This window comes from Bidens hawaiensis, unplaced genomic scaffold (assembly GCF_021521415.1).
Source record: "Bidens hawaiensis isolate Kalapana, Puna unplaced genomic scaffold, B.hawaiensis_p1.1 tig00005035_1, whole genome shotgun sequence".
Classification (NCBI taxonomy): Eukaryota; Viridiplantae; Streptophyta; class Magnoliopsida; order Asterales; family Asteraceae; genus Bidens; species Bidens hawaiensis.
The window spans coordinates 546,604-558,022 of NW_027491320.1; positions in this window are offsets into that span (position 1 = coordinate 546,604).

An 11,419-nucleotide genomic window follows, 5' to 3' on the forward strand; every position below is an offset into this window, starting at 1 on the left:
TGACTATATCATTAAACAAATATTTACGCAATGTACCCCCTTATCTTATAATCTTTTACATTTAATCTCTGTGGTGTAAATCCCCTTACTTCTTAAGACAACATTATCATTTCCACATAATTAAACATTTTACTATTCTTATGATTTCCTCAATTTACTCTTCATCTTATAAATCCTCATTTTGATCCCTCTAGTATGTCGTCTCTAAGAAACCACCGTCGTCACCAACGTTCATCCGGTTCACGCGATCGCCGCTTGGCTGCTAGAATCACAAAGAAATTTGTTGCTGCAATGCCCACAATCATCACTCAAATCCAAAGCCTCAACTCCAATGGATCTGCTACTTCGGCTGCACCGAACAATTCTGATTTCCGCAAATTCCTGAGCACTAACCCCCCATCCTTTCTTGGTGAGGAAAACACCACCAAATTGATGCAATGATTTGAAGAGATGGAAAATATTTTCATCCACTGTGAATGTCCGGGCGCCAAACGGACTAAGTTCACCTCGAGCAAGTTCGAGGGTCGAGCTGTCATCTGGTGGAATGCCCTGAGGAATGACCAAGGGTCTGACTTGGTTGTATCCATGCCTTAGGATGAAATTAAAGAAGAAATGAAGAAAGAGTTTTGCCCGGAACATGAGCCGCAGAGACTCGAAGCCGAATTCTGGGAACTTAAGCAGATTGGTGGGGATAACTCCGTCTACTCTAACCGGTTCCGCGAGCTTAGCCGTATTGTGCCTCATTTGGTAACCACCGAGACTCGCGGTATTCAGAAGTACATTCGCGGTCTTCCGATCCTTTTCCGTGGTGCCATGATGAGTCGTGACCCGTTAACCATTGGTGAGGCGATGGACCTAGTTGCCTCTCTCACTGATAGTCATGTTAGGGATGGAACCTTGTCTCGCAAGGATTCCAAGCCTACTCCCGACAAGACTAAGACTAACTCGTCTTCTGATGCAAAAGCTGAGACTAAGCTTTCCTACAACAACAACAAGCGTAAAGCCTATGCCGTTAATTAACCCAATAACCAACCTTCTCCTGACCAGAACCAAACTGCCCCAAATAAGAAGACTTACCTTGGTCCTCATCACCTATGTGCCAAGTGTAGCTTTCATCACTCTCCCCAAACCCCTTGCCGACTATGCACTCAGTGCAACATTTATGGCCACCTTGCTAACACTTGTCGCATTCCGCTTAATGCACAAGCCACCTCCCATGCTCAACCCAGTACTTCCAATACCCGTGCTTGCTATCATTGTGGAGACCCAAACCATCTACGTAATACGTGCCCTCAAATTATCCATGCCCATCAAGCCCAATCTATGACAACACCTTACTACTTGACCCATGCCCATCAAATTCAAACTCAACCAGCTCATGTCCTGCAAGCACCTCCTATCAATCCAAGTCAACCGTGCCTGACCCAATACTATCAAGCTCCGCACCCCAAGCTCTAGTGTACCAAGCCTACCTTGCTCAAGCCCCTGCTATACAAGTTCAACCTATCCAAGCTATTCCAAGCCAGTCTATCTAAACTGCTCCTGCTCATGCAACTCCTCATGGTGCTTCAAGTCAAGTCAATTAAGCTACTCAACGACCGTGAAGACTTTTGCCGTTCTCTTTATCTATCTTGATATTTTGTCTTTTCTTAATTATTGTAACGCCCCTTTATGGCCTTAGATTATCTCTCACTTGAACTATGTCTTCTATAAGCTATCTTATGAATAAAGTTCTTTTTGTTCCAATAGATTGTTTATTAAAATTTACTCTTATCTTATTTATTTACCCTCATAAGTGATGTCTTCTTCAAATACTTATCTTTTTGCGATATCTTAATAAAAATTTCACTGCAACTTTTGGAATCATTTTGTACATTAATATTTTCTAATTTAAAACTTCTTTAAAATTGTGTTCCCTCAAAAAAATAATAATAATAAAATCATGTTTTACTTAAACGTTTTGCAACACACACAATGGGACGAGCCATGTGGACCATCCGACGATCTAAGTAATTATGGATGCATACATAATTACTAAATTCCTCGCATGGAAATCGTGATCTGAACAGTTGTGTGTTATAATATAGAACCGTAAGTAGTTGAGATAACGGTACAAATATAAAGATGATAAGGATATGGTGGATTCGCCGTTGGTACATCCTATATATAAGTGCCCTTATCGGATTTTCATTTGGAGCGTTACTTTAACTATCTAAGGTTCTGTATTATGTATCTTTATTTTAGGATGTTATTATGATATTCCTTAATTTCGGGACGAAATTCTCTAATGTAAGGGAGACTTTAACAACTCGGGTTTTTAAATTTATATTTTTATTAAATACCCGACTCGATTCAATGTTCGGGTTATTTTATTTAAAAGTATCGCGTTTACCGAATTAGATTGACTATTTTATTAATATTTAATTATTTATAAATATATCTTTAACGCTTTTACACTTTTAGCCCATACTATATAGTTTATCCTCATTTGTGTCTATACTTAAACCCCAGGGTCTAATATGTAAATATTATTATAACCCAGATCGACAACCTGAATACCCGTTTAACGAACCCGGCCCGTATTCGAATTCCATGAACCCGTAATCAATCAATCAAGCAATTAACTGTCTAAAATCGTTTGTAACCAACTTTTGATTTGAGAAATCAATTTCGTGCATGATTCACGGCCTCACCGTTAATGTAATTGAACTAATTAGACCCTATTGACTCGTTCTTCCTTGTTTAGACCTAGCCGAAAAACCATAATCTCGTTTCCTATATAAACGAGCATAATATCGCAATTAAACTTGCACCTACCATCTCCTCTCCATCGCGGATAATAACCCTATACTTAATTATATTAGTTTTGCCATTTACCTGTCCGTCCATCATTCTTCATCGCCAACCACTGTTGCGCTTCGTTTTACTACCTCCAATCATCGATTGAGGTAATTAAACATATGGTTTTTGTCGACTTTTCTTGCTGATCATAAGCCCTAACATCAATTGAATTAATATTAACGGATTGAAGGAGATCAGTTTCTAGGGTTTGTTTAATCAAGTTTGTTCATATATCGTTGTGTATTTAATTAAGCGAAACCAGTTTGCTTTGCAAGTGCTGGTTAGCTCAACTGGTTAAGAGACCTAAATCCCGGGGGCTGCACCCCTGGTTTTTAGTATTTTAATGTTATTTTCTTTTTAAACCTTTAATAATCATATTATTATTAATAATAATTACTTAAAGTTCTTTTCATGAAACCGGCTCTATAATACATGTTTTTCTAACGTTTTCATCACATATGTATATGCAAGCTTATATGTATATATATAAATACTTAACACTAATATTTTGGTATATGTAAATCAAGTAATATATATATATATATATATATATATATATATATATATATATATATAAATGTATTTCTAAAACTAATAGTAATATTGTTAAGGTGTGTTTTACCTATATAAACCAAACTAATAATTTTATATAACAATTATAAGTATATGATAAAGGCATTTGTTTTAATATAATAAATCTTTATACATATTATTATATTAAAGAAATATAATATTAACGTAATAATAACTATAATTATCGAGCCCTCCTATCCGATCTATTTCGTTTACTTAGTATCTTCGTATTATATTTTCTTTATTAGGCTTTATCGTCAACGTGTGATTTCCACGATTTATCAATCTTAATAGTTCCCTTTTCACTTTTGTTCTTCTATCGAGGTGAGTACCACATTCCCCCTTTTTACTCGTTTTATCACTTTTGGGGACATATACGCAATTTAGTATATTTTCGCACTTTATCTATACACAAAACTGCAATTTGTTTTATGCGTTAACAATCTCATGCCATACTTGCTATATGTTTATGTACTCAATGTGAACCGCATTCGGAGAGGTACCGCATAATCTCATAAAATTGTATGATCATACACTAGTCGTTATAGCCTTGTGCTTTACGACATCTCATTTTATTTGCTCATTTGGTTGATTTGTTAATCTCATACGACTCGTTGCAGGTACGTATTTTGGTATTTATTATGTATAAATGAACTGGTGTGTTACTCACTCAACCTCGTGTTGACAAACTATATTATTTTCAACGCATATGCAGGTCACCATTTAGTGTGAAGTGTGGACCTAAAAGAATTGTTATAAGGATTTATGCTAGAAGAGTTTATTTTTGAGACTATGAAATTTTCATTTGAATTATTTGATGTTTTGTGTACTTTGGATTTCTTTTTGTAATGAATTACAGTGTTATTTGAATTAAATAAATAGATATTTGAACTTTAATATTTGCATGATTGTAACCTTGCGAGCTGTGACAATCAGTCCACGCCTCGGCATTTTCGCCGTAGGTTGGGGTGTGACAATACCATCAAACCAATGGGTCATGAGTATTTACTCAAGATCAGTCTATATAAGCATATTTAAAGGCACATCGTCGGTACATAACCCATATACGAACGTCGGTTTTATTCATGAGGTTGGGTGGGATGTTCTATGAAACCATCCCGTGTTTCTAGCTATGGACGGGACTCCGGTTCAACATGACTCTAACACCGAAGAGTCAGAAATAAAGGATATTTGAAGTGTTTGAATTTAGTATTTTAGTTACGACTATTTTTATTTAATGTTTAAGTTTTAAAAATGAACTTTATTTTAGGCTTTATTTCTAATTATGTTTTATTTCAGGGTTTTATGGCAATTTAGAGTCTAAATGATATGGTGTAGTAGGATTATTAAAACTAAGGCAGTTTAGGGTAGCATACTTTACCCTTAGTAGCGATAATCATCATATTTATTTATAGCTTATGAGCAATATTAAATTTATACAAATCATTTTTTTCGGCTTAGTTTTTTTTTTTAAATTACATTATCCACGCTCATATATTAAAACAAGAGTTTCTCGAAAAAAAAAATATTATTTTAACAAAAAAAATAAAATACAAGAATGTGAATGATGTAACTCAATATAAAATAAAATAAAAACTTGAATGTGAATGGTGTAACTCAATATAAAATACTAGTTTAATCCTCTAGTGTTACGGGGCTTTATTCAAGTTTTTGCTTTTAATCGTTCCGCTATTTTATGATTATTTATTTTATTATTTAACGTAGTTTTGCTTTAATTTAATACATATATATTAGTTTGTTATTATACTTTTTAGCGTTTAAGTTTTTCAATTGAGATGTTGTAAGGCCCCGAACACGGTAGCCTCACTTTAACGTCAGATTTACTTATAAACACAGTTCTTACAAATAGAGTTAATTAAAACTTTTCGCGGAAACGTTAATTTCAATCATTCGTTACAAAACATTTAATCTTTTCTTTAAAACCATAACATGAAACATCCTATTCAAAACATCATTTCTTCCATCTTCAGATGTCAGCCGTTCAATCCATGCCATGTGTCATCCTCATGCTAGCGCCTAAATCTGATCGCCTGCGTGCATACTAAAAGTCAGGTACGCTGAGTGAATTCTAGTTAATCAAGCAACTTACCTTACAACCATTACATGTATTATATACGTATCCGAAGATACACAGTCCACTGTCTAACCTATTCACCTTAACACTTAACCACTTAACTGCCCCTTACGTCTTAGCCACTTGTTTATGTAAGCACATAGAGGCTTACCCTCCCATGCACTCACGTTATGCCACTTAATAACGATGGTACGTATAGGCTTACCCTACCACGCACTCACGTTATGCCACTTTAATAACGAAGGCACGTATAGGCTTGCCCTACCACGCACTATCGTCTTGCCACTAACACCCTTACTAGACCCTTGCCACTTCTATCACACTCTACCTCTACTTGTCTACAACACACATTCTATCATTTCATCATTTATATAATAATCAAGTTACATCATAACATTTACACACACTAATAACCACCTATAGATCATTCCCATTGGTGGTATGTGCAATATCCGAAGATTGTTCACGCACCGACAAACGTTACTCTCCCTGTCTACACGTGCTATATCCGAAAACGGTTCACGCATCGACAAACATCCATTCATGACATCTATATATATATATGGGGAAAGTGAATACGGTGTTGTTAGCCGTATAACCTTAGATGCAAAACACATCAAAACGACATAGTTTTGATTAAAAACAATTAAAAACCTGATTTTGCTATTGTTTAGGTCATCTCTAAAACATATTAAAAAGATACAAACCCTACATCTGAAGAAAAAATAACCTCGCCGTTCTCATTCTTATTCATCATCACCTGCTGATAAGGTGAATTCCACATATTCAAAGATTTATTAATCATTATGAGCCAATTCCATTATGAACCTAACAGATTAATAAAGAACTAAAATATTTTTGTTGAAAAATCAATTCCGATGATTAAATCAGATTAATAATGAACACAATAAGTGATTAAATGATTCAGTTTAGCAATTCAGTGTGATTAAATCGTTCTTGAATAAGGATGAAGGTATTTGCAAGGGACGAAAAAACCAATGAGCATGTACATAATTTTTTTATTTTTCAGTTTTTAGGGTTTCTTTTAAATTGTTTTAGAGATGACCTGAACAATAGCAAAATCAGGTTTTTAATTGTTTTTAATCAAAACTACGTTGTTTTGATGTGTTTTGCGTCTAAGGTTATACGGGTAACAGCATCGTATTCACTTTCTCTCATATATATATATATATATATATATATATATATATATATATATCATATCAAACATTATAGCATACATTTACCACTTAAGGTAAGTGTATTCACACTGCACATCGAGTATGCACACAACCCAGAAAACATAACAAGGAAGTGGGGCTAGAAACTCACTTGAAAGCAGTTACGTTCACCGTTTACGATTATTCCCTTCTTTGAGCTATGCACGACTAACTGTATAACAATTACGTGCATTAATTACCACCACTTCCATAAGGTATTTCTAGTTTAATCGTAACCCCCAACAAACGGGGGTCCAGGGGCAGCGCCCCTTGCAGCGGCGCTCTAGGGGCGGCAGCCCCTAGCGGGGTCCAAGGGGCAGAGCCCCCGGCTGGGGTTAAGCTGCCAGGTCAGCTTGAAAAAATTTTATTTTTATTAACTTTCTTAACACATTTTCCACTAGGATTTGAAGATAATATTTTATTGTTAACCTCTTAATCATTAATAAATTCCAAGGGGGCTATTTTGTAATGAAATCATTCTTTTCTAAGTCCAGGGACCACTTCTGTGATTCATTCAAAGTCCACTTCGTTATCCAGTTCGTTAACGAAGGAGGCTCCTTCGTTATTTCTTAACAAACTGAACCTTTAACGAACTGGGGGTTCATTCTCCAGTTCTCCCTTAATGAACTACTTAACGAATTGAAGCTTCTTCGTTACTTTTCCTTAACGAAGGGGCATAACGAATTACTCTTAAATCGTTATTCCTCTGGTAACGAATTACTTAACGAATGGCTTAACGAACTGCATCTAGTTCGTTATTTCCTTTTAACGAAATGGAGAAACGAATTACCTTCTAGTTCGATAAGTCACCGCTAATGAACTAGGATTAGGTCAGAATGACAGAATATTCAGACATCCTCGTACACGCTTTTCCGGCGTCGTAATCACCGGAAAACCGGGATCTCGCCGCAAAAGCGAGATCTCGCTCGTTTCACCACCGTTTTCACTGTTTTTCGTACCGTTCGATCTAGATCTGAGCTAGGGTGATCCCTAAGCTCATCTTTCGATCAGTTGATACCCGATTCCATCCGGATCTCATGAATTTAACGGTTTAAGGTGTCGGCTCGTCGTTTCGCGACTAGATATAACGGGTTTGGATCTCTACAATATCATACTATCATTACCTTGGATCGATGCTCGGGTTTTCTTGGTGATTTCGGCTCTAGAGAGAAAGTAGGATGAGAGAGAGCTAAGTGTGTGTTTTGGGTGGTGTATGGAATGGAATGGAAATGAATGAATTATTTGGTAATTAAGGTTTATATATTATAGATCATGGGCTTGAGCCCATGGTCCATCCTCCTTCCTTTCAAATCCAAGTCCATTACCCGTATTACTTAACCCAACACAAGCCCGACTCATAATAACTCTTACTTTATTTTATTATTTCTCCACTAACCCGAGTAAACTTTCCCATCAATATTAAATAATATAATTAATATTATTTTAGAAATTTCGGGATGTTACAAGTCTTCCCCCCCCCTTAAAGACGTTTCGTCCCCGAAACCTAACTTATTCCTTGTAAAAGGAACACTTCTTATATTCACACCCTTGCCTAATCGTCTTTGTTTTCTGGGTTTCCCTTCTTATTCCTGACCTGCAGTCATCGAGTGGTGTTCATGCGTTTTAGCTATTAAGGCAGCTTGTCCATGAGGCCCTTGATGATGTGTGTGCGCGTGCGTCTTAAAATTATAAGAGGTTGGATGATTTGCTTTTGCACAAGATCGTGTTTTAAATTTATAAAAGTGATTTCTACAAAGACTAAACACACACAAAACAGGCAAGTGTACCTATCGTATATGTAGAATAGTATTGGTAAGAACCAAGTATCGATCCGTGGATACAAAGGTTTCTAATAATAAAACGTTGTTTTACTTCAATCGGAGGTTTTAATCATTTTGGGGTTAATCTTTTTAAACTTTTTAATATAATATAAATACTTATATATATATATATATATATAATATATAGGTGACCGAGACAAGAGATTCTAAACGAGTTGTTCAATTATGCGAAGGTTACCATCTAAGATCAAGAATCCAGTCCATTTTAGCATTGATAATAAATATGTAGACATGTGATAAACTTGCCGTAGCAATATATGATAGATAGCTCCTTAAGTCTTAAGTGAGCATCTTCGGCACTAAGGAGATGGTATGCGCATTTTAAAGTTCACCATTTCCTAATGTCATACCATCTCAATGATGTCTATTTGAGTTGACAAGTAGTTTCGTAAAGTAGAAAGATTAGGATTGACTTCGATTTCTCAAATACCAATTCTAACAACTTCGGGTGGTTGTAGTTCATCACACAACCTCCCCTTGGTTGATTTATGTAGGTTATTATTACACATTCCATTAACATATGGTTTCTTTAACTAATTTGATATCCTAAGCAAAGCCATTTTCGGATTACCAAGGTTTAGAATAATACACCATAACTTATATCTCATCATTTCTAAGTACAATATAAGGATCCATGTTTCTATAATGTATCAAGTATTTCTATCTTTCAAGAAGATGAATCGATCATGAACGATTGCCAAAGATATTGACAACCACCAACTTTGATTTAGTGATTTAAGATGGGGAAACATTTCTCATCAAAAGATAATTGTAATATAACCATGTACTTTACTTGACTACATCACATGTCTTGGTTAATTATCAAGTAAAACAAAGCTTCTTCATAGATTTTAGATGGTAAAAGGAGTTTAGCTCATAATGAGCATAGTGATAAACATTAAGATGATTGATAATAACAAATACATGATTAAACTTGGAACAATCTAACCAAATGTAGATGAATCCTTCTTCTTAATGATGGTAATGATGGTTTATGATCATGATTAAAGGTGATGACCTCCAAACCTTCAAACTCTTCACTAGATCTTCAAAGTGAGTGTTAGTGTGTGTTTTTATAAGTGAAAACTGGAGAGAATTCTTTTCAAGGCACACCAAATGAGTGCAACATGAGCCACTATTTATAGGCATTCTGGAAGGTGAGGCACGGCCCCGTGCTTGATGAGCACGCCCCCGTGCATTTTTATGACATGTGCCAGATTTGTTTTGTCTTTTCTGTGACGTGGCCACGGCCACGTGGTTGGTAGGCACGGCCCAGTGATTTTTAGTAACATGTGCTCATTTCTTCTTTGTCTTTTCTGTGTTCTCATTCATGGCCCTGTGCATGATGAGCACGGCCCCGTGCTTTTGCTTCTAGATTTTGTCTTTTCTTGTGTCAGAAGCATGGGGGCGTGTTTCTTTGTTTTCTTGTGTTTTCTTTTGTTTTTCTTCGTCTTTTTGCTTGTTTCTTCGTTTGAGGCTTGGTTTCACCTGAAATTATGTTTTATTATGATAAGTAGTCTTTTATGCTATATTATTGGATATAAGTTGCAGTTTTTAGAGATTATTTGATGCCGAAAAAATGTATATTTATATGTACATCAGCCCTCAATGTACCAAGTCTCATCTCATCTTCCCTAGGAACCTTGTTTTATATAATAACGTTAACGCTTAAGGCGACGTTTTATTACCACACAACTATTTATCATAACCAACATGCATTCAAGATAATTCATAAGTCATACATACAAAATCACAAGGAATCTCAAGTCATTCATAAGATATAAAAAGGAAATCATACAAGCTCGCTAGACAAACAGAGGTCTAGCTGTAACATAAAACACCCCCTGACAGTACTAACATAAAACAACTATGACAAGCCACTTATTCTCCTGCAACCCTCCCAGTGACTGATAAACCATCCTTTTACGCGTCTCCCTTTCTTCCCTCCACTGCCACGGCTTCTCCACAATCTCTAGATATGTGACCAGACTTACTGCACTTGTAACATTTCTGGTCCTCGGTGCATTCACGTGAGATGTGTCCCTTCTCCCCGCATCGGTAGCACTGGTTTGGACCATCCTTGCATTCTCCCAAGTGCATTTTTCCGCACACCTTGCATGTTTCCTTGCTTGAAATCTTTTGTGTCTTCTTCCCCGCATACTCCACGACGTCTGCAGTCCGTTTGGTTCCTTTACCTTCTTCCTTATATTCCACTTCCACATCATCCAGTGATATAAGGAACCAAAATGTGCTTGAAATCTAGCGGTTTCCGCTAGATCATCATAAACCACCTCTGCTAATTCCACTGCAGACTCAAAGGTAGTAGGTTTGTTAGCCCTGACGAACGTGCGGACCTTCTGGCAAGCCCCCTGACGTAGCACTTGATCTGTTTGGCCTCAGTGTTCACCATGTCAGGAACCAGCCTAGACATGCAGTTGAATTCAATGGTGTACTTGCGGTGTGTCATATTTCCTGCTTTCAGATTCAGAAACTTCATCTCGTCCTTCCAACCTCGGCATCAGCACAAAACCATTTCACACTAACTCTTTCAGGTCATTCCACCTCATTGCCTTAATCTCTTCTCGGGTCTTCCTTTGTTCCACAGTTTCCCACCAGTACATAGCCTCATCTCTAAATGACTGAGTTGCATAACCCACTGCTTGGTCGGGACGGCACTCGCTAATTCAGATAATCTTGTCCATAGTGGTTATCCATTGGAGAGTAGCGATTGCATCTCCTAGACCAGTTAGCTTTGGGGGTCACATCCTTTGAAGGACTTATAGTTGCACCCACCTCGGCCTCTCTTCCTGTCATCAACCTTCACAGATTGGTCTTCGCTCGAGTCACCC